This window comes from Caretta caretta, chromosome 12 (genome assembly GCF_965140235.1).
Source record: "Caretta caretta isolate rCarCar2 chromosome 12, rCarCar1.hap1, whole genome shotgun sequence".
NCBI classification, from domain to species: Eukaryota; Metazoa; Chordata; order Testudines; family Cheloniidae; genus Caretta; species Caretta caretta.
Genome location: NC_134217.1, coordinates 39,203,011 through 39,230,627, shown reverse-complemented (window position 1 = coordinate 39,230,627; position 27,617 = coordinate 39,203,011). Strand labels below are relative to the sequence as shown.

At 54.9% G+C, this 27,617-nt stretch overlaps 1 protein-coding gene across 1 annotated transcript in view; it reads right to left on the bottom strand.

Moving 5' to 3' along the window:
* ZFPM1 (zinc finger protein, FOG family member 1) overlaps positions 1–27,617 on the bottom strand; it is a 115,845-nt gene that overhangs the window by 20,518 nt on the left and 67,710 nt on the right.

The window sequence follows — 27,617 nt, the reverse complement described above, 5'->3', positions numbered from 1 at the left end:
CCCTTTGCAATTCAGCAGCTGGAGCGGAGGGGACTGGGTTGGTCACAGGGACCAGGATGACTTTGGAAGAGGGAGAGATCGCACACACATGGGGAGGGTGGAGCTGAAATCAAGGGATTCAAGCGAAGGCTGAACGCACACAGGAAGGCACGACGAGATGAGCAGGGGTGGACGCAGATAAGTGGCAGCACTGGAGGATAGGAGCTGGGGGTGTAGTGGTGGGCAACAGTGGAAGGTGCGTCGATGCAGAAGTCAAGACTCTTTAAGTAGTTTCGTTGTCTCGTCAGCAGCCGCACCAGGTGTGCACAGCTCAGCCCGGTGCTGCTGCCAGGCCACAAAGCATCAGGCAAGGTCAGGTCAGAAAGGCCTGGTCGACAGTGCGACTTTTGATCCAGTTGGCGCTAGCCAGGGTGGCCCCTAGTGCAGACGGGCGATTGGCATTTTTAACCACTGTGGTGTGCAGACGTGAGCAGGACGACGTCACCCGGCGGTAAGGACACCTGAGGCCAGTCTACGGCAGTGCCCCCGTCTTTGCTAGCACAATAATGGCAGAGCTGTAATAATTCTCGGTCTAGTACCAGCCCAAGGCAAACAGTGCTATGTATCCAGGCCTCTTCCCGAGTGCTTCCACGGCTGCTCCAGCCAGTGATGGGCAGGAAGAAGAGAACCAGAAACATCTTTCCACTCAGGGCGACAGCAGGGAACTGCTTTAAATTCAGGAGGCAGCCCAGGTTCTAGGGAGGGATTATGTGTGTAAATGCAGGGACTCATGCTTACATGCAGCGGATCAGACTGATCAGTACATATTTGGGGTTGGGGTCCTGCAGGGGTCAGTCCTGGATCTGGTACTATTCAGTATTTTCATTCATGACTTCGATAACAGAGTGGAGAATACAACTTATAAAATCTGCAGCTGACACCAAGGTGGGAGGGGTTGCTAGCACTTTGGAGGACAGGATTAGAGTTCAAAATGACCTGGACAAATAAGAAAATTGGTCCAAAATCAACCGGATGAAACGTACTACAGAAAAGTGCAAAGTACTTCACTTAGGAAGGAAAAAATCAAACGCACACCAACAAAATGGGGGCTAACTGGCCAGGCAGGAATACTGCTGGAAAGGATCTGGGGGTTACAGTGAATTACAAATTGAATACCAGTCAACAAGGTGATGCCGTTGTGAAAAAAGGCTACTATCATTCTGGGGTGTATTACCAGGCATGTTGTATGTAAGTCATGGGAGGTGATGGTCCTACTCTACTCGGCACTGGGGAGGCCTCAGCTGGAGTCCTGTGTCCAGTTCTGGGTGCCTGACTTGAGCAAAGATGTGGACAAATTGGAGAGTCCAGAGGAGAGCAACAAAAATAATAAAAGATTTGGAAACCCTGAGCACCTCTGAAGAAAGGTTTAAAAAACTGGGCAAGTTTAGTCTCGGGAAAAGAAGACGGAGTGGGGACCTGAGAACAGTCTCCAAATACCGTAAGGGCTGTTATGCAGTGGACAGGGACCAGTTGTTCCCCGGGTTCACGGAAGGCAGGGCAAGAAGTAATGGGCTTAATTTGCAGTAAGGGAGATTTAGGTTACATATCAGGAAAACCTTTCTAACTCTAAGGGGAGTTAAGCTGTGGAACAGGCTTCCAAGGGAGGCTGGGGAATCCCCATCATTGGAGGTTTTTAAGAACTGGTTGGACAGACACCTGCCAGGGATGGTCTAAGTTTACTTGATCCTGCCTCAACGCAGGGGGCTGGACTTGATGACCTCTTTAGGCCCCTTCCAGCCTGACATTTTTTCTGACTCTATGAAATCATTTCCACCTGGGGCACATTACCAGAGAGCGTGGGTTTGCTTTGCTTTACGCCTTCCTCTGGACCTCTGAGCAGGGATCTCCTGCTAGGGTCAGGAAAGCGTGCCCTACAGGATCATGGTTCTTGGTGGGACTCGGTCTCTCCTATCGGCCTGTTTTTCGACAGCATCCTTCAAATCTAACTCCACAGAGCACATTGATTTGCACTAAGTCGATGCCTCTCACCATGAAAGAGGCTATGCCCAGGTGCTCATGTCTCTGCATCCATGGCAGAGCATGGAGTGAAAAGCCTCTTCCGTCACGCGCCGGCATTCCATCACAAGGAAGGCTGTAGGAGCCACTTCACTTCCGGGAACCCTAAGTCGAGGCAGCTTCAGGGCTTAATGGCCTTGATGATCTGATAAGCTTCTAGGTTTAATGCGTTAGATAACATTTAAATACACTATGAAGGCTGCTCTAAAATGTTTTAACTGCGCTTTTGTCTTTCCAAGTGCAGATAAGATGGCAGCGAACCAACACTCAAATGTGTGCTAAATGGCGGCCCCATCACCCCACTCAGCAGGGTTAAAGTGAAGATGCCAGTGGAAAGGAGACAGCTATTGCATCCCCAGAAAACCTGCAGAGAGAACCAGAGAGAGATTCATAGAGTCCAAGGCCAGACGGGACCATTGTGATCATCTAGTCTGACTTCCTGCCAAGCACAGGCCACAGAACCTTCCCAAAATAATTCCCAGAGCCGAGCTTTTAGAAAAACAGCCGATCTGGTTTTAAAAATGGCCAGCGATGGAGAATCCACCACGACTCTTGGTAAGTTGTTCCAAAGACTAGTTACTTTCACTGTTAAAAATGTACACCTTATTTCCAGTCTAAATTTGTCTGGCTTCAACTTCCAACAGTTGGAGCCTGTTAGACCTTTCTCTGCTAGACTGAAGAGCCTATTATCATATATTTGTTCCCTACGTAGGTACTTACAGACGGTCATCAAGTCACCCCTTCACCTTCTCTTTGTTAAGCTAACTCCTGTAATCATTCTTGTGGCTCTTCTCTGAACCCTCTCCAATTTAACAATGTCCTTCTTGAATTATGAGCACCAGAACTGGACAGAGTGTTCCAGCAGCCGTTGCACCAGCGCCCAATAGAGCGGTAACATAACCTCTCTGCTCCTTCTCGAGATTCCCGTTTATACCTTCAAGGATCGCATTCGCTCTTTTGGCCACAGCACCACACATTCAGCAGATTATTCACTATGACTTCCAACTCTTTTTCGGAGTCACTGCTTCCCAGGATAAAGTCCCCAACCCCGTAAGTATGGCCAACACCCTTTGTTCCTAGATGTGGACATTGACATTTACCCGTATTAAAACACCTATTGTTTGCCTGAGCCCAGCTTAGCAAGCGATCCAAATCGCTCTTCATCAGTGGCCTGTCCTCTTCGTTATTTACCACTGCAAACTTTATCAGTGATGATTTTTTGTTTTCTTCCAGGTCACTGATAAAAATGTTAAGTAGCCAAGCACCAATCCCTGGAGGACTCCACTAGCAACACACCCGTTCTCGATATTTCCTTGTTTATAATTACACTTCGCAGTTTTTAGTCTATTTAATCTATGCCATGTTAATTTCAGATCGTTCCCGTTTTTTCAAAATGTCCTGGGTACCAAGTCAAATGCCTTACAGAACTCTAAGTACATTACATCACCACTATGTCTTTATCAATCATACTTGTAATCTCTTCAAAAAAAAGATATCCAGTTGGACAGGATCTATTTTCCCCAAACCCATGTTGATTGGCATTCCTTCCTTTAATTCTTTATGGGAATTGAGTCCCATATCAGCTGCTCCATTATCTTGCACGGATCAATGTCGGGCTGACAGGCCTATAATTATCCGGGGCATCCTGTTTACTCTTTTTAAACATTGGCACAACTTTTGCTTTCTTCAGAAACGTCCCCGGTGTCCCAAGGCTTATTGAAAAGACTGCTGTACATGCAGGCTGCCCTCTCGTGAAGCTGACCTGGCTGCAGCCCAGCCTGGCCTGTCCGTGACATGGGCTGGTGACTGTCAGTGAAATCAAATCGCTCATTTCACTCTGAACACCCATGCACATTATCCAGGAGGTGGTGGGAGGAAAGGCAGTGATTCCGGCCTCTGAACACTTACTATGTCAGGAGGGGTACAGAACAGCTCTGCTATATTGTCCGTGGGATCAGGACGGCCTGAATAAGATACCCAAAGTTGAGCGCCCACCAAAGAGAATAGAACAATAAGCTCATCTTCCTGGGAGGGTAGCATCACGGTGTGCACAATGCAGAGAAACTCCTATTCCTCGCTGCTACCAGGAATCTTCCCACGATTTATCATTTATTTAGACTGATCCCAGCCCCCTCTTCATGGCTGGGCCCTCAGCTGGGTTTGAAACCTCTGATCTTCAGAGATGAAAATCTAAGCCTGTATTGTTTGAGCTAAGGGAGTGACTCCAGTCACTGCGAGCAGCAATGTGCTCTTCACCTCCTGCTTTCCTAAAACGGGCTTTACACTCAGTAAAGAGGGACTTTCCAATTGCAATAAACCTGAGGGGGGTGGGGGGGAAATCACAGAGACTCCATAGACCACGTTGGCCGGATTTTCAAAGTTAGGGACTCGCAATTATACATACATTTAGGCATACCTAATTTGCATATGCAAATACAGCACTAACACACACTCAGAGCCACTTGTAAACCCACGTCAGGTGTTTGTATGCCCAACTCCCACAACCTGGCCTTGGTGTTCTGGCCCTGGATCGGCCTAATGCAGAGTTGAATGTTGAAACATTCTGGACCGAGATTTGTCTGCGCTCCCTCTCAGCTATTAAAAGACACTCAGTGTTGGGGAGGTCTCCGTTACCTTCCAGCTCCTCTTCCTGCCTGGCTCTGCCTCTCCCTCTCCAATCTATCATGTCTTTTGATGGCATCATCCGCCCCACTGGAAATTCAGCCCAGCCATGAGATCTGGCAGGCCAAGGGGAGGAGGCAGTGCTTGTCTGAAGGCAAGTTGCTTTAGAATTAGAAACACCATGAGGCAAAAATAATATGCCGGCTGGACAGCTCAGAGCCTGACGAGGGGTTTATTACCCAGCGGGCCTCTCTGCACTCAGGGTGTTGGCAGCTCAATGTCTGTATCCTCAGTGATGGGGTGATTTCAGGAGAATTATGGCAGCACGGGGCATCACCCATGAGGGAATGCCTGGCTAGGAGGGGCTGATTAACCTCAGCTGGTCCTCGGTCCACACCAGACTCAGCTGCCTCCTTCTAGGTTTCATCTCTGTGATCTACAAACCTTGCAAAAGAGCAGAGGTGCTGTTTCCGCCTGGGGCCTACCCAGGCTCTAACTATTGTGGTGTCCGAGAGCCTCGCACACAGCGCTGCTGGGAGGGCGGTATCGCCATCCCCACTGTATGGGAAGGTGGTTCAGCACCTCCCATGGTGCAGGCTCTTTGGGCTCCCACTCCTCCAGGCCTCAAGGGCAGCAGCAGCCACCAGGCAGCTCCCATGCCGTCACCACTGGTGTGTCCTTTCAATGTGATTGCTCGGTGAGGTCCCTGGTGCCTAGGCTGGCCCTTTGGCTTGTGCTCCCATGGATCAAATCAGTCCAAAGCTGCCTTCCTGGCCAGCCACTGGAGCCTGTGACAAGAAAACCACCCCCAGTTCTATTTCGCAGCCCCCAGTCCATGCGGGGCTACCTCCCTAAATCACCCCACCCCTGCTCCCTTCTGCTCTGACCGCTGACTAGGAGTGAGCTTTAGCAGAAGGAAGCCCCTCTTCAGATGCTTTATGGCTGGGTGTGACTTTGCTTTCTGGGGGTGGGGTTAAATATAGCCTCCAGCATGGGGGTGACTGGCTGATTGGCTCCTCTTTTGGGGTGGGGCTGGGGGGTCAGAAGCATCTTTCCTGTAGCTGTCAGAGAATCTTCTAGGTCTGCTCTCTCCACTTTTCTCCCCGAGGGTGGCTCTGATCCGAGAGATCTCTCTCCCTCTGAAGCATGGGATCAGCCCAGAAGGCGCGAGCCGAACACCCTCTACCCGCAAGCCGTTGGCAGAAGAGGTGATGTCAGCAGAGATGCCAGACAGGTCCTAAGCCAGACCCTCGCTTGTTTCCTCCATAGTTCAGTGCAGGACGGTCCATTGCTTCAGCTCACACAACGTGGCTGGCAGTGGCGGGTATAGGACCCAGGAGTCCTGACTCTGTTCTGTGCACGACTAGCTAATGCTTCTTTCAAACATTATCCTCCTAGAAACCAAAAGGGACTCAGGCTACATTTGTATCTTAGGCTTTATCCTGACTTTGGAAATTAACACAGTGATGGTGCTGCCCGTCCCATGTCCCATTAGCATGTCCCTGCACACTGGGCCTCCTTAGGAACCATTACAAACCAGCCTCACTCTGGGACAAGAGGATTAGGGGGGGACAGAACAAGGCCACATCTCTCTGGTAAGAAGAGGCAGAAGGACAAGGGGAGAGAGCAGAGGAAGCAGATCTCCTGGCCTCTCCTCCCCCGGGAGCCACCGGCCACATGGGACCCCTTGCTTTTAATGAGCCTTTGAAAAACTCAATTGGATTTGCTGCTTTGACACAAACCCTGCTTTATTTCCCCGCTCTTGAAGGTGAGAAGGGCGGAGGCGGCAGCTACCCGCCCATCTAATCCCTGGCTCCCAGAGGAGCATGAAGGACTCTGAAGGGCAGATGCTATGTACAGTGGGAGCTACTCCTCCCACATACCCTTCTCCCCCTCTACAGTATTGGGATACTGAGAAAAGGGAACAAAACCCAGCAGGAACAAGGAGGGAAAAGCAACCGAATCCACTGTCCCTTCCAATCAGAGATGGGCCAAGGAGCGGGGCGAGGGAGGAGGGGGGAGGCGGGGGAGACTCTGAACCCATTTGGATCAGGCTAAGGGCTGGGGCTCGGGTTCCAGCCAGAATCATACCTAGGGGTTGGCAGGACTGAAACCCCTGTGCTGCAGACCCCAAATGGTGGAAATCTTGGGGGGTGGAGGGGAATCGGATGGTCTCACAAGATTTCTGCCATCTGGAAACACAGCAAACCCGGTCTGGCAGAGCCAGGACCCTTCCCTTCGCTGATCCAATCCCGGCCAGAAAGCAGGGGCAGGGTTCGCATCCAGAGAAGCAAATGTGAACGTGCTCCCCCTTGAAGAAAAGACTTGGAGCGCGTGGGGGGCGTGTGGGGGGAGGGGGGAGGGACACAGCACTGGCTCCGGCCCATCAGGGCAGATCTTCTACAAGTTTCCCAGCAGAGGAAAATGCACAGGGTGAAAGGTGCAGTATACCTGCCTACGACGCTGTCCTAAAGGCAGAGCTTCTGCTCCTCACACCGTACCCTTGATTCACTGGAGATGAACCATCAGCCGCGCACTGGTCCCCTCATGCTCTGGGCAGGCCAGAAAGAGCCCCTCTTACATCAATGGAGTGAGCTTGGGTGCCACGGTCAGATTAAGCAAAGAAACTCTGCACCTGTCGAACCAGCTCAGAGGTATGCAGCAGAGAAACACCCCAGGGCTGGCAATGGAAGAGCCCTACTGACAGCCTGGCAGTTAGGGCATTTGCAGGGGGTGTGGGAGAGACCCAGCTCCAATCCCTGCTCTGCCTGATTCAGCAGCACTCTCAGTTTCAAGCTGTTCTGCTTTGTATAAATAATTAAACTTTCCTTGGGCCAGAGAGCACAAGACTATGCCGCGGTTCTGGGGTCTCTCTCGTTTTGACCTGGACGTGAGAAAGCTTCCCACCAAAAGTTTGGTCTCAACAGAGACATTCCTGGGAAACGTTTCAGTTTTGATGGCTCAGTATTTTCAGCCCCGGGGGTGGATGGGGAAGGGTTGTCGACTAATTCCTGACCAGTTTGACTTTTGGGTACCACTGTGGAGAGGGCAAAATGCAGCCAGCACCGGGGGGGGAGAAGAGGTCATGCTGAGATAATTGAAAAGCCACGGGTGAGGAATAAAGGGGTGGTTGGGGGGGTTAGACACCCTATCAGCTCCCAAACGAAACCCGCTGCCAGGACACTGCCTATAAAACTGGACAGAACAGGGCCTGATTGGGGATTACTCAATGGCCACCTTCCCTAGGGTCTCCTCCATTAAACCTTATGGACTCTGATGAGAAAACAGCAGCCAAGCATATGTCTCCTTCCTCCGATCAGTCCCATCCCCTTTCTCTCTCACGTCCTCTCTGAGAGCGTCCAAGCCCACCCTGCCGGCCTCCCTGCCCCCAGCCCCACTTCCCTTTGGTGGCAAGATTTGCATTTCTCAGGGGCACGTGGGCACAGAGTGATGCTGCACCAGCAGCTTCTGTTACTGCCCTGGAGCAACAGAGCTGGGCTCAGAGTTCCCATTTCCCAGCGTACAAAGTAAACCCCCCCCGCCCCCCCAGGAAGGGCCTGCCCCAGTGCATGCAGGGGACTTGCCCGCTCTGCCCCGGCACGAGACCTGCCGCTACGCAGGGAATTCTCTGAGCCAGCCGCAAGCCCCGAGTTAAGAGGATCATTGCAGAGACGTGCAGCGTTTGAGCTACGGGGCAGGGTGCTGAACGGAGGCACCAGCCCAAGAGGGCCCAGGCCCTGCTGTGGGGCTCCAGAAGGGCTGGCTGTGCTCCAGAGAGCACCCCTAGCTCTGGGAAAGGGACAGTGTCACTCTCGTGTGACTATTCCCGGGGCAACAAGAGCGCAACCTTGCCTGGCTCTGGAGGGGCAGAGGCCCTGTTCCAAGGGTGAGGTCTGCAGCTCAGAGAGCAGGTGGCTGACCTGGCGGTCCCTCCAAACTAGGCACTGCCTGAGACGGCAGCTGGAAAGCACGGCACTGAAGGCGATGGAGAACATACACTGAGCCTCCTGGCAGATTTCGCTCGGCTCTTCCACTGAAGGCATCACCAAGGGCTGAGCCCAGTGCCGGGTATCTGGACTTTCCGCCTACTTCAGCCCTTGGACTTTGTTACCCAAAGAACGACTCACATTTGTATGGCATCTTCCCCCTGAAATGATTCCCAACACGTTACAGAAGCTGGCCCACAGCTCGTACACAGCACCTGGCACTGCCGTGAATCCCTACTCGTACAGAAAGGGCTGGCATGCCCACTGAGCCCTGTGTTTCCCAGGCTTGTAGGAACTTGTCCAAAAGACAAGGGTTAATAGCCTGATACTGCCAAAATCCAAACCCCAGGGCCAGGCCTGAAGCTGTTAAAAATCCCAACAAGTGGAGCTGCTGTATACAGGGTCAGGACACCCGACAGGACCGTGAGCCCATTTCTCCAGTCAACCTCCCAGGGGCCAGCCAGAGAGCAGCTACCCTGCTCATTAGAGATACCCCCGGGTTTAAACCCTGGAGTCTTTAACTCAGGCCATGCTCCTGCCATGCCCTCCGCCCCTGAGCTCCGGAGAGAGTCCTTGGGCTTCCAGCAGGAGCGAAGGAACAACACGCTGTGGAGGGAGGCTGGGACAGGGCCTCCTGTGGGAGGAACCCCTGCTGAGGAGCTCTGGGGTGCAGGGATCTGGCTGCCAGTACGGCCCCGATGGTTTGCCCAAGGAGCTTGCCTTTTGCTGGCCCAGCTGCAGACAGGAATCCCTGCAGCGATAAGGTGGCGCTGTATTTTTCAGGCCGGGATGGGGGGAGTTGGTTCCTTGCGTACTTTTCTCATTCCAGCAGCTTCCTCCTGTAGGAAACTTCAGGGGAAATCGGTGACACCTAGACAGCTTGGACGGGCCCGGGGGTTATGCAGCATTCCTGGCCAGTTTGGAAAAGGAGCTGATTTGGTGCCCAACAGCCACCTCCCTTCCTTGGCCCCCACCCCCACCAGCCTCTCTCCTTCTTTTCCCCCAGCCTGTCCCCACGTCTCACGGGCTAATCAGTGGCGTTTGGGTCAGGAGACCATGTCTCTGAGATAAGAGCGCCGGCCTGACACTTTCCATGTCAGAGCACTCCATCTTCTGTGTATCAATCCCCAGCAGAGAAAACACACAGCCACTGATAAAAGGCAACCGTTCCAGACACAAGGGACGAAAATAGTGCAGCCTGCACCAGCCGGCTGCGCACCGTCTGCCCTTGCCAATGGCAACTGGGGGTGCAGGGGCGCGAGCGGATGACCCTGTACGCAGCTCGCCAATTAGCGGGCAAGCAGGCAGGCCAGACGTGCTGACGGCCGCAGCAAAGTGGTGTGAGATGCACGCAGGAACGCTGGAGTTCATGCCACAGCCAGGTCAATATTTCCCTCTACCAGGGACCATTATCCCCAACTGCCCATGGCCTGTGGGTCCCATGTGTCCTGCTCCTTCCCTGCAGGTGGTGGTTGGTTGCCACAGAGCGATGGCCACGCGGGCATATGGCCGAGACCAGCGATGTGCTCTGGGCCACTGACCGCCAATGCAGAGCTGCGCATTAAGACCTCTGCCTGCCCCTCCGTTTGCACAGGCAAGGCGCATTCCCGGCTTGGGCAGCGTTAACGACACTGCTAACTCATGCGCCAGGTTCACGCACCCAGGACGAAGGGTGGCTGAAATTCACAGCAAATCCCAGCAGCAAAACCGAGATGACGACGACGACCACTGAGGAATGAAGACTCGCCACCCAAGTGTCTCAGCGGGCTTCTCTTCACTGCACTGTTAGCTCGAGCGAGAACTCAAGGACTGTCCCTCTCCTAGCTCAGGTCAGGCCATGCTGTAAGCTTGCCCACAGCGAGCCGGGGTGGAGACTAGAAATCCAGACCCGCTCACTCCCGGCTGACAGAGCCGAAAGGCCGGGCGCGACGGGCCGGCATCGGAAGTGCCGGGGCAAGGCACAGCTGTCCAGATCCCGCAGCAGCTCACTGGGGCGTCTCGATCACCTTATGGGGGTGGCGGGTGGAAATGCAGGAGGCGCGAGAAAGGTGGGAGGCAGCATGAAGAGAGGAGAAAGGAAGGACGGAGGGACGACGACAGACTTGGGAGCAGCCTGAAACAAAGTTCGCCTGCCCTCTCCCCGGAGTCCGAAACCAAGCCGTTCCCAGCCTCCGCCTCCAAGCCACATGTCAAGCAGGCCTCCTTAACGGTACCTGCAAAGATGCTCAGCCCCCATGCTCTCACGTGACGCAGCCACGGAGGCCTGCAGAAGACCTGGCTTGGGAAAGTTAATTGTGGATTAAAAGTCACCTTTAAGATTTTTGGCTGGAGGCAGCTACAGAGAAGAACCATGTAAATCAGAGATGGAACGAGCTGCTTGAATCTCCACCATGCCCCCACCAGGCCAGGCCTGCTTCTGAACACGCATTCCCTGAGTGGTTGGCTCTCTGTTTATTTGTATTATGGTAGTGCCCTAAGAGAGAGCAGGGCCCCTGAATGCTGGGGGTTGTAGGAGACAGTCCCTGCCCCAAAGAGCTGCCAGTACAAACAGACAGGAGGTGGGAAGGGAAACAGAGGCAAAACGATTTGCCCAAGGTCACTGCCAGAGCCAGAATGAGAACCCAACTCTCCTGATCCCCAGCTCAGCTCTGCTCCACTTGGTAGCAGTGCCTAGTTTACGAGTGGTCTAAGGAATGGGGCTTCCATCACTTCCCTTGGGTAAAATCTAAGCAGAGACAAGGCGTGGAAGGATGGTCCAGTGGTTACCTGGAAAACCCATCTTCAAGTCTTTGCTCTCCCATGTGACTCTAGGGCAGGGTCACTTCATCCCTCAGTTCCCCATCTGTACAAGGGGGATAACTGCCCTGACTCCCCTTGGCTGCGGTGAGAATAAATCCACGAAATATAGTGAAGCTCAGATCCCACGGTGATGGGCGCCGGATGAGTACAAAAGATAGCAGCCAGGCCTTTTCTTGGCAGTGAAGACAAAGCCTCAGACTCACCCCCGATCCCCTAGCCCCACCCCAATCCACCACTCAATAATTCCTCCCCACCCTGCTAATATTTGAAGAATGGTCTTAGCCTCTCCCCCATTTTAGCCATCTTGGAGCCAGGCTGTACAGATTTCACTGCAGTCCCTCCCTCCAGCTGCATGGTCATTTTATCGCACTTCTCTGAGCTCTGGCCAGTTTGTCAGAATCCTCATGGCAGCGCAGCAGCTGGAAACATATGAAATATTCCAGGTGCTGTCGTGCCGGAGCAGCACCCGAGGGATTAGCGCCTCCGAAGTCATTAGCAGCTCTGATTGCTTTGTTCTAGTCTGTAGTTATTGCAAATTCAGGGTTGGATCAGTGGGAGGAATCTCAGGCTGCAGCCACAAAGTTCCGGGGATTTGAAGCAGAACTGTGCCACAACTTGTCCCTCGCCAACAAAAGCCCTGGCAGTGCCAGGAACCCAGCACAACAGTGCCCAGCATGCCCCAGCTTCTCCCACCGTGGCCTGCTGGTACGGGTCAGCCATCACCGGGGGGGATCCATTCTAGGTGTAAGTATAGGAAGGAGAGCGGGTGTCTATAGGACTATTCTAGGGTGCTTGCCCGGTGCTGAGCTGGATTCAGATGCATTTGGCTTTGTCTTCAGTCAGTTAGGTGCGTGGGTTTGAGAAGTGACGTGGCGGGTAATTGCTCTGCGGTCACTTAGCAACCTGGGCTTGGTTTAGTGACAAAGGGTTTTTGGCTGGTAACGTTTCACTTTCCAAACACTAGCTCACTTCTCCTCCCAGCCTCCTGTGAGGCAGAGCAGTACCAACCCCCATGTCAGAGATGGGGAAACTGAGGCACAGAAAAGCAGAAGCTCTCCTCCCAAGATCACACAGTGAATGGCAGGGAACTCCCAGGCCGGCGCTCAGACCACACCCCCCTCTAGTGTCTCGGAATGGCTGGGATCCCCACTCTTTCTTGGCCATGTCAGACTCACAGCCATATGTCTGGCCTCTGCGAAGAACCATTTCCCCACGGTTCTCGTTCACACCACACGGCTTTGCAGCTGCCTGAGCTCTGCTATGCAAACAGCACCAGAGGAAGTATCCATAAAACGCAGGCAAACAATGCTGTATTACGTTACTTCCAGAACACGCTGCATCTGGGATTCCATTTCTTCCCCTCCAGCACGGCAGAGGAAAAAACAAGACCTTTCAGATTCTGCGTATTTATATTCTTAGGCCTCAAAAAGAAATCTGCTAATGAATTCCCTCCTGGAATCCGGAGATAGAGGGAACTTTACACTGTATCCCTTCTGGGGCTGGGACACGCTTCTCCTCTCAGGCAAGCGGCTCCCCTAATCCGACCCCGATCCAACCAACTAGCAGAAGTGAAACCAAGAGGGGCATTATGCCACTTGTTCTTTAATGACAGGCACCAGTCAAGGCTGGGAAATGGAAAATTAGGTCCCTCATGGAGGGAACATTTTGTTTGCTGGCCTGGTAAGGCACGAGGGGATGGAAACGAACAAGAGTTCTGCTCAGCTCTGCCACGTCACAATACCACAAGCTGCACTTGCAGTGGGACTGGAAAGCCAGGTTCTGCTCAGGTTCTTCCCAGAGGAGGGGGAGATGGCTGGATGGGGCTGCCGTCAGCCTAACGCTAGAGAGCCTTCAAAAAAAAGAGGAAAGTGGGTTTGTATCTACATACACTTCAGGTGTGTAAAAGAAGGAAACCATGACCAAAGTGTAACCCACCCCCCCACCCTCCCTCCCTCCTGTGCTCGGAGGGCATCACAGCCGCTTCGGCGACATCTCCAAATAACCAGGCATGCCATTCTGGGGGTGCAAAGTCCATTAGCCAATCTGAGTGCCGGCCATGCAGTGAAGGCCCTGTGGGAAGATTGCCCTGCATTGTATGCACGGCTCAGCAAACCCAGGCCGCTTGGGGTTGAGCTGGCAAACAGCTGATCAGGCGTTAGGAACTCCTGAGCACTAAACCCCAGCCCTGGCACCAGCTTGACCTACCTGCTCATCTGTGAAATGGGGACAACAGCCCACCGCCGAGGCGCTGGGAGAACTAACCAGCCTGGCTGTAGAAAGGTCAAGGTGCTATTCCAGAGTAGGGTGCGGCATGTGTCCATGGGTAGCCAAATCTAGGGGAGAAGTAGCTTTCCTACCAGATCAGAATACAGGTTCCATAGCTTCTGACATCCAGCCCTCAGGTTTCAGGACAGTATCCTCTCATCTCACTCCCCTTGAGCATTCACAGGGACTACGCACGTGAGCAACCGTTCACCAGCGTGGGCAAGGATGCACAACCTGGCCACGTGCATGCAGCCTTAGAGCTCTCCTGCACAGAATCTCCCCCGGCCCCTCAGTGATGCACAGGGAGTGCACGTTGCCCTCTGATTAACGCTGCGAGTCTGCCACAGAGGTCACAGAAATCATGGAGTCCATGACTTTCCGCGACCTCTGTGAAATTCCGCAGCTGCAGCAGGTGGCCACAGGGCCAGCCACGGCCATGGAGCCAGCCGCATCAACCCACTGCTTATTGGCCCCGGGGGCGGCTGGAGCAGCGGCTGGTGCGGCTGGCTCCCGGGACCGCCTGAGGAGCAGCTGGTAGAGCTGGCCCCGGGGACCCCCAGAGCAGCGGCACCCCAGGGCAGCAAAGATTTAGTCAGGGGTGTTTATAGTAAACATCATGGACAGGTCACAGGCTGTGAATTTTTGTGTATTGCCCGTGACCTGTCCATGCCTTTTACTAACAATACCCGCAACTAAATCTTAGCCTTATGTATGATGATTTATGCAATACCCTGACTTCTTGGCACTATAGGGGGTGGCTGCATATAGAGCAGGGGTTTGCAACTGGGGAGACCAGCGGGCTGCTAACAGGTGTCAGGGGATCCCAGACAGATCCCGGGTAGCTGGGAAGGAGACCATCACCGTGGAGGGCTTTACTGCTCAGAGACACCTGCAGAATCGCCAGCAAGAGAACAAAGCCACGAGGTTTCAGGAAATCTGCAAAGTGCAGAGAACAGAGAGTGGAAGGGATTTCACATGGCGAGCACCATGCCATCCCTCAGGTTAATATGGGCTCTGGCACATCTGTCCCCCGGCCGAACGCACAAGCGCCCCGGCAGCTGAAAACAAATCAAGTCAGGGACAATTGTGCATGTCATTAAGAGCCGGACCTTGCTAGCTAATAGCCAAAACAATCTCTCTGATTATCGCAAGGGACAAAGTCCATTCTCTCTCCCTGCGTGTGTGTGTGTGTGTGTGTGTGTCTCTCTCTCTGCCCGTAATCTCAGGATCTGAGGCGCTGGCTCTCAGTTTCACCACCCTGCAGGTTAATACAATTCCCACTTATCTTATCTCCATCAGTTTCCTGGCAAAGCCGGTATCCGATTGGCTCCCACCAGCCAGCTGGTCTGGAAATTATCGGAATAATTCCTATCTCCAGGATCATAAACCAAATCGGGCTGTTTGCTTTGGATAAAAAATAAAATACAAAAGGCTGCTGGGGGAGGGGCGGGGGGAGAAAGAAAAAAACGGACAGTCAGCAAGGTTTGGCCTCGTTGAATTTCACCTGCCAAAGCAGCCCTCTGGAGGAGTGGGAGGGGGAGCAGGAAATCCCATGTGCCCTCACTCCTTCAACAAAACAGTCTCTCTGTGGCTCACAACCCTTCTGGGAGGCCAGGGAGGCCCCGGGAGGAACAGGGAAATTGCAGTAGGCCAGTTACAGGTGGGGACCCTGAAAGCACAACTGACTCCGGCGGGGATGAGCTCAGCCTGGCACGTGTCAAGCAAGGAGCGGGGAAGACTGCACAGAGACAGCCCCGTGGGCCAGGTGTGTTCAGGCTCTCCTGTGGAGGGTCTGCATCCTAGTGCAACGCGCCCTGGCTCACTCACCATGAGCCAAAAGGGAAACGGGACCCTGGCTTAGGCAATGCACAGGGGCACGAAACCGGCGAAGCATCACCAGCCTACGCTGTTATCTCACTGGAGAGCATCCCATTCCTCCCAAGGGACATTACATCCTCCCTCCCTTGGAAGGGTCAGCTATTAGCAGCTGCAGAGGTACAATACCAGGCTTCAGGAGGTGACCGGGCCAGCGCAGCCAGCGAACGGCAGGGGACACTTCCCCGGCTTCTGTATCATAGCCGGCTCCCCACTGGGGTGCTACAACACCAACCCCACAGCGCCTTTCCTTCCAGAGCGCTCCGCACCGGGGACAGGCCAGATTAGCAGACTGCACCCACTGACTCCGCGCCGCGTGCCCATGACCCCCCGGGCTCTCTCTGCGTCCGGCTCGCTCCAGCTAGACAACAGACCACGCCGGCTCCAGCCGCAGCCCACCTCGGATGAGATAACGGAGCCAAGTGTCGCCGTGCACTCAGCCGGGGGAGGCGATTACGGCCTTTGGCACTCAACGCTGCCTGCGTTTCCTTTAGCGCAAGGCAGGAAGCGAGGATGTGCCATTTCACAGCCACTTACACATTCAGCGCCGGCTATAAACATCTGGCAGGGGCTTCCCGGCTCTTCCAGCCAGCAATCCAAACAGCACACGCGGACCTCAGCCAGCCAGCGACACGGGCGTTAAACATTAACCTGGCAAAAGGGCAGCAGCGCAAAACAGGAAACTCGTTCTGCTGACTGGCACCAGCAAGGGCACCAGAGAGCTCTGGCCCTGAGGGACCCATGCTCCCGGCACGGACCGACAGCAGCCGCTTCCCGGACGGGCTTCTTGATAAAACGCCTTTTGCTGCAGCAATGGGGATCTTTGTTAGCCGTGCCCCCTCCCGCGCACACAGACCCCTACCTGCCGCAGCAGGGACGCGAGAGGAAGCACAGAGGCCCCAGAGCTGGCGCCCCGTGGACGACTGAAACACACAGGCTACAGCACTGCCGCAGGACACCACCGCCTGGGCGCACACTTGAGATTCTGGTTCCAGCCCCAGGCTGGAGAAACTGTTAACGCCGAGGCACCTGCAGCTCTCAACTCTGCTGTAATGCGGCCCACGAGGCCTAGGGACCTCCCCCACTGGTACGGCCTCAGGGCCCCCACCACCGCCTCTCCCCAAGGGCTAGGGTTTGGGAGATTGTTCCTTAACATCTGGGGCTAGCGGGAGCCCCTCCGAGCGCTGATCCCGCCAGGGCAACAACAGAAAAAGGCTTCTGAAAAGCAGGCCCATGGCCAGGCCCTCCCTCCTTTGCCTTCGCCCTCGCTGCAGACACCTATGACTCAGGAAGGGCTCTCGCCCCTCCCAGCCTGCCTGCTCCAGCGGGGGAAGTCTGTCACCCTGTCCTCCGACATAACAGCCCATCGACTTCGCGGCACCGGAGATGGGTGGGGAGGATCAGAACCCTGCTGGCACTGCCATGCCCCATCACGGTCTCAGCCACCTCCCCCCCCCGAGAGCCACGCTGCTGCCCAGGGGCCCATCGCCGTGGGCGAACCGTGGGAAAGGGGAAATATCGGCGGGCAGCAAGGAGGAGGGTTGGCACATCCAGCACCTTTTCATCGGTTGCACCTGCCCTGCTTAGACGAGGCAGCAGCGCGAGTTCCTGGGGGAAGGGGGTGGGAGTCAAACTAAGCTTAAAATCAACCTTGTCAAGGCTTCCAATGCCTCATCCAACCCCCCACCCACAGAACACAGGGCAGCCCGTTGGATCCGTCCCGTGTACCTCCTGCCACTGCAGGCCTTGCTGCCCTGTTCACCCCCTAAACCAGGCCGGAGGGTGCAGGAGAATGGGCAGGCCCAACCCGGGGACAGCAGAAAGCAAAATGCCGAAGAGGGAGCAGACACTGGGGCGTTGGGATTGCAGGGCCTCTGGTATCTCCAGGGCTTTTGCTGTAACTTGCAGCATCACCTTGCTAGCGAAGCCAGTAAACAGCCTCCACGGGGACTATATGGTGCATCAGCCAGGACAGAGGCCAATACTCCTTCCATGAAAATTCAAGTCAATGGCTCTGCTGAGTCTTCTGCAGCGAGAAGCCACCTGCTAATGCCACCGTGGGGCCTTGCTTTGTTACAGTCTCGAAGGGCAGAGCTCCCCCTACAATCTCAACACCGCCACGCTTTGCAGCACCCAGGCTTCTATCCGGGGGGCCTCCCATGACAACACGGCTTCTTAGCTGGTGCGATCGCACCAGGCCATAGCCCACGCGGCACGGCTGCAGTCAGAGCATACACGCATTGCAGAAAGGGGCCGAACCCAGGTTTCCTCTGGCCGTGCGTGTTGTGTGGATGGTGTGTATTTGGGTGGGCAGGGGTTGGGAGGAGCGTGAGTGCATACGTGTGTGGGGGGGGGGGCGGGGGGGGGCAGCGGAGATTCAATTAAAAAGTGACCTGAATGAAGCCAAACCCAGAGATTTTGGATCTCTGAAAAACCCAGCATGTGTCAGTGACAGACACACACACTAGTTCAAGGGCAATCCTCCCAGGGTTTTTAGCACTGATTAATCGGCAGCTTGAAAATCTTTATCACTTTTCTCCATTGTGTACCAGGGGTGTGTGCTTCCCCCCCCATATTTCTTTGACAGGGGTAAAGATGAGGCCATTTCAGGCTCCTGGCTGACAGTCGGAGGCAGAGGGGGTTTTAAAATGTAACCATGTCCCTGGTTGGAACTTACCTTTTTTATTCTTAGGGGTACACAAACCTCTTGTCTCACCCCAAGCAGGCTGCAATGTTAAAGTCTCAGAGAGTTTGGGGCTGGAGGTGGAGAACGTACGAAGGACAGCTTGCCTGAAATGGAGTGGGGATTACAGCACACGATGAGCCACTGAAGCACATGGCATCTAACGGCAACTCTGCCATTGACACCTCGGTACAATCATTTCCATGTCTCCCTGCCTCAGTTTCCCCACAGGGAGCACTATATTTACCCACCTACGTGACATGCTTGGCACTGATCTTTTCAGCCAAAGGTTTCAAAGGATTAGCCTGTGTGGGAGATGGAGAGCAAAACCGAATCTCATCGTCACAACGCTGTAATTTTTCGGCGGATAAATTCATTTTAAAGAATGCAGTTGCCACCCAAAGCCATACAAATAAAACCAGTGCCCTAGTGGGATTGAGCCAGGATCAGATAAGGAAAGATACAAAACATACAAAACTGTGTAAGCCCCCGTGTAAGAATTCAGAGCCAGACTGCTCACCTGAAAGCTTTCAGAGCTCCAGCACTGCTCCAGACACACCCACTGTTAATTAATTACAACTTAACGGAGCAAGATTTCACCTGCCTTCAAATAACTAGTCCCCAATCTTCCAGCTTGCAAATATCCATACTACATTGTTTATGTAGGACCTAGACAAATGTTACACATAGGTAGCTCCTTTCATCAGAAGATTTCAAAAATCTTTTCAAGCATTCATCCATTAAGCCGCGCTATTCCCCTGTGGACAGGGGAAGGATATAACATCTTCTATATAAGGGGAAACTGAGGCACAACACACCTACTGGCCCATGGGCTGTGTCTACACAGAGCATCTCCTGCTATCGCTGTAGCCATGGTGCAGTTTCATCAGAGGACTTTGAAGAGTAAACTCAGTGCAGGCAAGACCAAAGTGACGCAACTGCTGAGTCTGGAATTGAACCAGAGCTCTGCCTTCCAGTCAAATCCAGGGCTCTCACCCTTAAAACATACACTTTGCCATACTCCAGTGCTCCTTCTTGTATGTCCAATACCCAAAAACCACTATCCCAGTGCTATCCACACTGCTGCGCACAAAGAAGCGAATCAAAGGGGCTGGATAGGTTCAAACTTCATAAGGAACACAGGGGCAGGGCTCTGGGAAATACCAATAGTTACCCAAATGGAAAACTTACCGGTGAAAGGGCATTTTCAGTTTCCAGCTTTCGAAAAAGGATCTTACAACCACAGGGAGAGGGAAAAACTAAAACCAAGTGTAAATCTTGGTTCCTGTGCCAAGTACTTGCAGTTAATAGTCTCTAGTGTGGGAATCTGTAGGGCTGTAAAAAGCAGGAAGCAGAAGTGAGAATGTTTGAGGATTATTTATATTGTGGTTACGCATAGGAATGCCTCTCGGGGACCTACTGTCCTGGGTGTTGTACAAACCTCGAAAGAAGACCGTGCTTGCCCCAAACAGGTTTTACAAGATTGGATTTGCACAAAAAGTACGAATGGAAATGCTTTCATGGCTTAAAAAAAACCCCAAACACAATCAAAGAAACCTGCTAACTTTCCCCTGCAGCGTCAGAGAGGGCTGGGGGGAGGCAGAAACATGAGAAAGTGAAACTGACCGAACTAAAAAGAGTAACTGTCCAGCCTAGATTCACAGGGCCAAGCACCAACAGGGGAAACACAAACGAGATTTGAAAATTCTTTCCGGTTCAAGTGGTAGCAACACGGGAGAGTGGGGGGTGGATATCTGACATATCCGCATTGATCCCGGCAGCGGTGGCCGGAGCCGGAGCCAGCCTGTTTATTTCCCCACTCCGAACAGCACTGTGAATAGGGGAGCATTTCTGGACGTTCACACACACAGTCGAAGTCCAAAGGCAGGGGAAGGGGGGGGGCCACCCCAGACCCAAAAGGCTGCAGGGAGGCGACAGACTATAACCCCCATGGAGAAGATCACTGCTCTTAGCACGAGCAGCACCTCTTCATCTGCAGTTTCCCCCTTCCCCAACCTTTCAATGCCCCGTCTGTACAAGAGCAGAAGGCTGGGAAATCCCACCTTGCTGGGGTGGAAGAGGAGAGAGATTTTTCCTCCACATGACCCCACTTTACCCCACCCCTTAATTAAACAATGCATAGTGAAAAAAATCTGCCCGTATGCAGTAGGTTTTATTTGAAGACTTTAGCGTGTTTGGAGCTTCTCAGAAAGCATCTGGATAAATACTGCTATCAGGGGCCCCCCAGCCTCTGTGCTTCCTGCCCTAATCCACTGAGGTTGGCAGGATGAGGCAGTTAAATGCTTATAAGTCACTCTGAGGATTTAATGCATTGTACACATGCTGGTTATTAACAACCCTCCGCTGTTCAAAAGACCGAGTTCTCCTTTTGGCAGGAAATGCCAACATTTCACAATTATTTTTTTTGGGGGGGGGGTGAGGGGACAATATCGGAACGAAAAGTCGAACTCTGAAAAGCTTCCCAGGGGTGAGCACTCGCTTTGAAAGTTCTGAATGGACATTTCAGCACAAAACGCTCCATTCCAAGTCTCCCGTCGAGATGATTCCAGGCCGTCCGCGGAAGTGACGTTTTCACGGGGGAACATTTCAAATGGCGACAAAGCCGCATTTGCCGATGGGGATGTTTTTTGGAGTCAGGAAACGTCAACCTGCTCTACTGAGAGCCTGGGAGCTGGGCACAGGGTTTGGTGCCTTGCCCCGTGGTTACAAACGGAGTTGCTAACATGGCCAGAAAGAGTGTCCAGGGCTTCTGCTCCCTGGCCCCATGCTTAACCATTAGGCCATACTCCCCTACCCAATGTCTGGGAAGTTCTTTCCTTCTCTGAGAGAGTCCAGGTAGGAGAGAACTCTTGCATTTGCAGCGTGTGCACCTTGCCCACTCACCAGAGGGCTAATCCTCATCACAGCCAGATTTCCAAGGGCACCACAGCTGGGACTCAATTTTCCAGACAACTCAGTTCCCTTGTAGACACCTAGGTCCTTTTGAAATCCTCGGCCCACATGACTTAGCAGCACTTGTCCCAGTGGCTTTCAATGGGACTTGGGCCCCGTAGATCTCAGTGGGAGCTGCCGAGCCCTTGGGAAAATCTAGGGCCCAGGGTCTCCAAGCAGTCGGTGCCTTTGTCACTAATGATGTCACAGGCTAGTAACAAGAAAACACAAGCCACAGCCAGCTGGTCCCTTAGTTACTGTCCGTTCCCAGCTGCAACTGAGGAGCCGTTTGAACCCTGGCCGCCCGGCATGTTCCCGCCCCTCGAGATGCGGCACCCGCACGCACCAAAGAATCGCTACAATTCTTGCAGCTCCGTCCGCCACCACAGCCCAGGCTCGGAGGCTGAACACCCAACGTGGGGAACCCTCCTTTTCCCCACGGCTACCCCCACGCCCTTCATTCCAGCCCGTATCTCCCCACTCTGTACCCCCCTGCAAGTAGCTGCCCCGGGGGTGGGCCCTGCAGTCCAGCACAGCTGCACTTGTGACGGCAGCTGTCCGGAGGTGCCCAGTTCTCCAGGCCGAGCTCCCCGGCTTCGTGCAGGTCTCTGGGCGAGACCCATGCCAGAGCCTGGGGCTTCGAGCAGCTGCTCCCGGCAGACGGAAAGAGTAAATCCTGACAACTCTACTAGCGAGGCGAGGCGATGGTGCCGGGCCGATAAGATGGAGGCGGGCGATTGGGAGAGTCTTAAGCTACATACAAGCAGCATCTTCGCTCTTCACCTTCTCTCACAAAAGGAAATCACTCCAAAGGGGCTAAGGAGATTATCCCAGCTTTGCCGTCCTGGGTGCTCAAGTAATCAGGGCGCCTTGGGAACACAAAGGAGTGAGCAGGCCTTCAATTAGAGTGGGCGACAGGGGTGGGGGGCGTTCGAGGCAGGGGCAGGCTGCTGTTCTGCCACATTTACAGGGGACCCCAAAATCCCTCTGCTGCCCCCCCCCCCCCCACTATGGCACATTGTTATGCTGGATGGGCGTGCCTTGGGTAGTACAAAGAGGAAGTTTTAGTAGGAATCTGCAGTGGAAAAGGGGGGTATGGTGGCAAAGATCTTTGGCACATCTCAGATCCACAGGCCCATGCCAGCATTGGCTGCTGCTCCATCTCCTGAAACACTTTGGAATGCACCCCCCAGCATCCACCCTCCACCCCATGGAAGGAAAGAGGGCTGGGGGGGTGCCAGAGAGAAGGAAGAATGAGCGCGCTCCCAGCAGCAGCCAGCAGAGGGCCCTGCAGCCTCCCAGTTTGCTCCCCATGTGTTCTCCAAGCCCACTCCCACAGGTGGCCCCCAGCCATGCCAGCTGGTTAGATTGGGGCTGGGGTAGATCCGGGTTCAGGCAGGCACAGGGGCAGCAGAGGACGGAGTGCAGCAAAGGGGAGCTAGGCAGCTGGGCCGTTGCACTGAGAAGGGAGGGCGAATGGAGAGGATGAGGGCGGGGGGCTGACCCTGGCAGGACACAGGGTGGCTCTCGGAAAGGTGCCCCCCAGACCCCGTCTCAGCCCCCAGGCCCCGTTGGAGCACAGCGTTCCACCACTGGATAGCGGGCAGGGCCAGACTGGCACCTCCCGCCCAGGGGTCTTGACACACACGACTGTGGGGTCTGTCTCTGAGCTCCCTGACCCGCCCCCTGCCACTGAGACTTGCCCAGTCCCTCCCCATCACCCCCTCCCCAGCACTGCTCCCCTCTTCAGGCTCTGTGCCTCTCTGCCCCCCTCACAGACCACATACCCTGGCAGGAAAATATCCCTTTAATGCTGGATATGGGGACTGCGGTATCCTCTACAGGGGAAGAGAAAACGTCCCCTCCCCTCTGCTCCCCCCCACCCACTCCCATCTTCCCAGACCCCCTTTTCAAGATGAGCCCCCCTTTCCCCTCCGGCCAGGAGCCAATCTATACACAGCCCCTCCCCCACGAGCCGGGTTTGGGGGATTTCTCCTCCTATCACTTCCCAGCATCACTTGGGAGTTATTGATTTTTTGACACAGTACAACAGCAAATCTTTATCGTACTGAACCCTGACCCCGCTTAATGGAGGAGCTCTTACCTACCCTGAATAGCAATATGGGCCAATCTGCCCGGCCTGCCTCCCAGCTCCTCGCCGGCGTTGATCCTGCACTGAGCCAGCCCAGGCGGGAAGAGATGAGGGGAGAGAGGCAGCGGGTGTGATTTTACAGAGGTGTAGTCTGCATATCCCCACTGCCAGATCAGAGGGCCTGTCAGTTACTCCACGGCTACAGATCGGGGCTGAGCACCCCCTACCACTGTTCCCTCTAAGCCGTGTGCGTGTGCACACAGATCCTAAACCCCACGCACACGGCGAAACACCGTGCGCATAAAACTTTGCACAGAAGCACAACAATTTGCACAGAAAAATTTTTTTTGCGCACACGGCCTGTCAAAAATTAGAGGGAACATTGCTCCCTACCCCTCATACAGCATGGGGGAAGTCCGCACTAGGCAAGCTGGGGCGCCCCATATTTTATAGCAGGGGCAGGGTAACATTTCAGTGCCCAGGGTCATAGGATCTAGCTCTGCAGAGATCCATAGCTCCAACCAGACCGGTAGCCTGCCTGCGTCCTGCCACGGATGCTCCGTGAGTACTGCACTGCATTGATACAGCTCCAGCCCTGATGCACCAGGGCTTGGTCATTGTATCTCTGGTTTTATCACCCCCAAGGATGCAGCCGCTGACGTGGCTGAACTGGTGCGGCGCCTTCGGGATGCTAGGAAAAACTGTCCTCACAGAGGGAACATGTTGCCGCTTGGAACCAGGCTAGGCTGCCCTAGACATCAAGTGTGGCTTAGAAAAGTTTCCCCATCTATGCAACGGGTATGCTCATGGCTAGGACCAGTGTAACCAACCCATGCACACAAGGGCCTAGCTGGGGTCACTGAAGATGCTGCTCCTATCCAGAGTCCACGCCCATCCTCAGGGCTTTACAAAGAAATAGGCTTCACGTGCCTGGCCTCTGGAACTCCCCACCACCGGGTGTTCTGTGTCAGCAGAGATCCCCAACACAGAGCGTGGCAGAATGGATCCAGTCTCTCTTCCCTTTGCTTATTAAAGGGTTTGACTCCATCTTGGCCTCCCGCCCCAGGCACTCCAGCAGGTGCGTGGGGATGAAACAGCCGCAGAGCACCCCAGAGCAGGTGTGGGGAGCTCAGCACAACACCTGCTCCAGGGACCCAACGCGGAGATTGCCCTGTCAACACGTGACACTGACGGCTGGCAGACCCCGGAAGAAGATCCTGGAGAACTCCCGGAGGCTCAAAGGAGAGGAACCGTCCTGATGGCTGCCTTCACGTCCCACTGGGGTTAGCAAGGCTCTACGCCTGTCCCAGAGGGTCGGGGTGAGCATTCAGCCCTGCGCTTGGCTGCTTGTGGATGGGAATGGGGGTGGGGGAGGGAAGGAAGGAATCGACTCCAAGCTCCAGCAGGATTTCTCCATCTCTGCTCCCACTACCTCCAGTGCAGGCTCCCCTCACCCCCATCCTGCAGAACACGACCTCGGCTGGCTACACCGTCTTGGCACCCACTGCCCTGGCTGGCACTCAGCTGACAGGTGTGCTCCTTAGCACCCCTGCCAGGGCTTCCCTGCCCACACAGGATGTGCACAGATAAGCACCCAGCCGACCCCGACTCCTCCGAGGGAGATTTGCACAGAAGGTGTCTCTGATGCTGTGGCAGCGGTGGCTGCTGGCTGTTGGAGAAGCGTCCACCGTACACACCGGCACCTCGGTTTCTTAGGCCCGGCAAAGTTCGGTCGGTGTAACTCCGCCGCTCAGGGCTGTGAAAAACGCCACGCTCTGGGTGATGCCATTAAGCCAGCCAAAGCCCCGGTGTAGACGGTACTAGGTCGCTGGAAGAATTCTTCCACCCAGCTAGCTACGGCCTCTCAAAGAGGTGGATTTTCCACATCATCAGAAGAACCCCTCCCGTTGCTGTCGTCAGCGTCCACACTCTTACGTGCCGCTGCAGCGTTCCCAATGTAGATGGACCCCAGTTGAAGAGCTGGAGCTGCCATCACCTAGACCTTGCTCTCCCCTCCGGTCCCACAGCCCTCCCCGTCCCCGGCGGGGAAATGAACGCTGGCGGAAAGCGCGGGGCTGGCGTCGGAGAAGATAAAAGGGTAGCTCCAAAGAGAAGAAAAGAGCCCACCCTTTTATTGCAGACAATAACCATAACCCTGGCGGGAGATACCATCGCAGTTCATTTCAGGCCTGAATGTATGCCCTTCCAGCCAGGATATGATCAGACCCTTCCCTTTGTCCCACCTCCCGCGCTGTGATGGTATCGGGGCCGGCCGGCCAGGGCCAGCTGAATGGGAAATGCTTTAAGAAAAAAAAAAATTAGAAATAAATTAGAAAAATCCTTCCCCGGAAAGAAGGAAACTTTAAGGCTCCCAGAAGCTGCCGGCCTCCCCTGCCCAGCTGGCTGCATTGGAGGGACGGAACTGTGGATGGAGCAGGAGATCTAGCCACGAAAAGGGGTCTGTCTCAGCCGTTCTGGGGAGAGGGTGGGGAGAGGGTGACCCCCGCAGCCCATCCCCAACTTCTACACAGACTGACGCCATCAGAAGAAGCCTTGAACAGTAGTGTGACAGCTCCCACGGGCCATGCTGTCCTGCTCTGCTGAAGCACCTGCCCCTGTTCTCCCACCACGCCTCCGTATTTGGGTTAAAGTAATGAGCTGTAGCTCACAAAAGCTTATGCTCTAATAAATTGGTTAGTCTCTAAGGTGCCACAAGTATTCCTGTTCTTTTTACAGATACAGACTAACATGGCTGCTACTCTGAAACCAGTAAAAAACATGCGACCTACTCCATTCTAGGCAGAGCTGAGCTGATGTGGGGAAGGGGGGAAAGGGAAGCCCAGGGCTGGAATAGCCGATGAGGCTGGGGGTCAGGGCTGATGGGCACTGGCAGAGCTGCGGGGGGGGGGGGGGGGGGAGGGGATCTCCCTGTTGCAGCCCAGCAGTCGGGCCAGGGAGCCAGGGCCCATTCTCAGGAAGCGAGGGGAGGAGGAGGAAGCAGAGTTGAGAGCCACGAGCTGCCGCTGGGCATGACAGAGATCCTGCTTGTGGGGCACTCACAGCCCCGAGCTGGCTGGGAACTGGGAGCCAGGCCCAAAGCCTGGGCTCTCATGGCTGGAAACGGCCAAGGTGGAGAAACCAGCTAAAGGGCAAGGAGGGTCTGGAGGGTGGGTCTCGCCCTCATGCTCGGGGTCTAACTGATCGCCGTATCTGGGTCAGATTGGCAGAGACCCTCGGGGGGTTTCTCCTTCCTCTGCAGCATGGGGCATGGGTCACTTGATGGTTTGAACTAGTGTAAATAGTGGATTCTCTGTCACTTGAAGTCTTGAAACCATGATTTGAGGCCTTCAGCCAGGGGGCTACTAGAGGAGTGGGCAAGGGAGGTTCTATGCAAGGTGCAGGAGGTCAGACTAGATCATCACAATGGTCCCTGCTGGCCTTCGAGTCTCTGAGTCTGACTCCCTGGGCAGCAGAGCCCACTCAGCCCCCAGGGCCTGGGGGCAGCGGAGGACAGACAAGGGGTGGTGGAGGTGCCTGCAGGGTCAGGACAGTCACATGCTGAGGAGACGGGGGCCTCTAGCTCAGACCACCCGGGGCGCCCCACAACCCTCCCTGTCGGCTTCATCCTGCACCCACTGCACGACTCCAGGCCTTTGCTGCAGTGCCCTCGCCCCACCCCAGCTCCAGGAGCTCGGAGCAGGGCTCAGGCCAGGCCAGAGCGTCCGCCTCCTCCCTCACCTTGTAGTCTCAGCAGCAGCCCCAGAAGCACGTGGGCCACCAGATCCAGACCGATCTCCCCTGGGCCACCAAGGCAGCTCCTGCCGGGCAGGGGCCAGGCCCATGGGCAGGCCTTGGGGCACGTGGGCAGGGAGGAGGGCTGGTGCAGCTCTCCAGGGGCTCCATAGAGCCCTGCAGCCAACCTCCTACCTCCCCCCAGCACAACACTACAGAGAGCTGCTGTGATGCTCCGATCGCCAGCCCCTGCACACTGGCACCGAATCCCCCCAGCCCCTTGCACCCGCGTGCAATTGTGTCTTGGCATCGCAAGGACTGCAGAACCGGGAGCGGGGGAAGCAACCCGAACAGGCCACGTTTGGGGCCAGCCGCTCCTCCGTCATGCCAGCAGGGAAGGGGGCTCGGCCGTTTTGCCACCCAGCTCCGGGTGGGGCCAAGGGGGGCTGCCCCCTCAGCGCTGCCAAGTTCAGATTTTCAAAAGGGTGGGGGGCATGGCCTCCCCTTTTAAAAAGTGTGTGTGCGGGGGGAGGGCAACAGCCCTTTGGCCTCCCCT